A 2,705-nucleotide genomic window follows, 5' to 3' on the forward strand; every position below is an offset into this window, starting at 1 on the left:
TGACTTCTTGATCTTGAGCTTTTTGGATCTAGGTAGATCCATGTAGATTCAGATAAAGAGAAACTATTCTTTACTCTTTGCCAGTCATACAGAAAAATCCTAGTTCCAGGTAACTGGATCTCTGTGGTAATGTTAATTATTAATCTGAGGCAAATAACTGCAAGATCTAAAGAACAAACTTCTGCAGTTTCCAGACTCAGAAGAGACTCTGAGGTTGGCCATTTGCAATCCTTACAGGCAAGTGTCAGGGCCACAAAAAGAGGACTTTAGGAATGCTATGTGCTAATTCTAAAATACAGAAAAGACACCTATAGAGTCTAGCAACAGCTTCCCCTCCCCCGCCCCACTCTATTTGTCAACACTACTTGCTGCTCTCAGCAATTTAAACTAAAATTCCTATCTATAAATATTAAAGCAGGTGATGCTGTTCAGGCTGTTTAACTTACAAAAGATAAGGTTACCTTTCAAAATATAGTAGTTTAGACAACTGCTTAACTCAGAGTCAGGGGAAAGATAGGTTTTGCATGCACTGTAACAGCTACTTTTTCAGATCTATGATAAGAAAGGCTTAACTAAGATTCTTGCAATGGTTTCAAAGTCTAAATTACTAATGCAAAAAGCAGTTAGGCATTTAGCCACTGCACTTTGTACATCTAGACCCAATATTTCTTTCCTACCAGTTGAACTGGGAGAGAGTCCAGTTTTAATGGACTGCAGTTATCAAAGGACTCTAAAGAGATCATCAAAACTGTCTAAGAAATTCTTAGCAGTGAATACTCTTTTATACTACATGTGCAAAAACTGGACATATGTAAACTGTCAGTACAATGTGTTGAATAAGAACATAGGTTGTTTTTTAATCAGCTGGACCTAGGTTTATGACCTAAAGCAAGTTGCTTGAACTCACTGAGTTTCATTTTAATTACCTATAAAATGGTAATAATAACAGTGCTCTATTTTATAAGGATGATCTAGAGATTAATGTGATAAATCTAAAGCTCTTTAGCACAGTGCTAAGGCTACTGTAATATGCAACAACTGTTATTATTACTGTTAGTGTTATTATTACTCCCTGTCCTTCTAGTCTGTAATGAATCAATCTATAAAAATGCTGTTCATTAATTTTTATAGATAGGGAAGCAGGCATTATACAACCTGTAGCACACTGAGTAAAGAAAAACAAAAGTTCTCTAATACCACATAAGATGAAATTGTTTCCAGAATAAATGAGATCTCAAAGGTCCCCGATCCTAAAACTGTCAGAAATGTTCTCTCTTGCCTACAAGTGAAAATTAACCCCCAAAAGGAATATGTGAAATATAACTCACATATGCACCATGGAACACAGAATTTAAGAGCTAAATCTAGAAAACTTAAAAGCAAAAAAGAAAATCATAGTGACCATAATTACAACAAAGATTTTTGTTAAAAATATATTTTATTGATTTTTTACAGAGAGGAAGGGAGAGGGATAGAGTTAGAAACATTGATGAGAGAGAAACATCGATCAGCTGCCTCCTGCACACTCCCTACTGGGGATGTGCCCGCAACCAAGGTACATGCCCTTGACTGGAATTGAACCTGGGACCCTTGAGTCCTCAAGCTGACGCTCTATCCACTGAGCCAAACCGGTTAGGGCTCAACAAAGATTTTTGAAATATGACACAGAAAAAATGAAAAGAGAAAAAACTGGACTTCATCAAAAGTAAGCACTTTTGTGTTTAATTAGATACTTTAAAATACACTTACGAAAATGAAAAGGCAAGTCACAGGAAGAATATCTGCAAAATCTATATATAACAAAGGACTGGTATTTTTACTATAACAAAATATTTTAAACTAGATGCCTGGTGCACGAGATTCGTGCACTGGGAGTGGGGGGAGGGGGAGGGTGGGGTTCCTCAGCCTGGTCTATGCCCTCTCACAGTCCGGGAGCCTTCGAGATATTTGTCCGACTGCAGCGGAGGCAGGAGAGGCGGCCACCACCACCACCACCACCACCACCACCACCGCGCTTGCCAGCCGTGAGCGGGGCTTTTGGCTGAGTGGCGCTCCCCCTGGTGGTCAGTGAGCATCATATAGACCAGTCGTTCCACTGTTCGGTTGATTTGCATATTAGAGTTTTATTATATAGGATAGGATAGGATAGGATAGGATGGGGGAAAATTTTGGACACTTCAAGGGAGATATACAGATAGCAAATAAGTACATGAAAAGCAGCTCAACATCATCAGGGGAATGCAACTTAAAGCCACCCTGAGATACCAACTGTATATCCACTTGGATGGCTTAAATTTAAGACAGATCATACCAAGAGGAGGAAAGAAACTGGAGCTCATATATTGCTTGTGAGAATATAAAACAGTACAACCACTTTGGAAAACAGGCAACTTCTTTAAAAAGTTAAACATAGTCCTACCATATAACTTAGTCATTCTACTCCTACGTATTTACAAAAGAAAAATGAAGGCATGTGTCCGGATAAAAACTTGTACATGAATGTGCACAGCAAAAACAAAACAAAACAAAGAAGCTGGAAACAACCCAAATGCCTCCTAAAGGTAGATGAATATACAAATTATAGTAAATCCATGCAATGTAATACTACTCAGAAATAAATAAAAAGAATGAGCTATTAATAAGTGTAACAAAATATTATGCTAAAAGAAGTCAGAAGAAGAGGTTCATATTGTAGGAATCCATTT

This window comes from Myotis davidii, unplaced genomic scaffold (genome assembly GCF_000327345.1).
Source record: "Myotis davidii unplaced genomic scaffold, ASM32734v1 scaffold89, whole genome shotgun sequence".
In the NCBI taxonomy this organism is placed as follows: Eukaryota; Metazoa; Chordata; class Mammalia; order Chiroptera; family Vespertilionidae; genus Myotis; species Myotis davidii.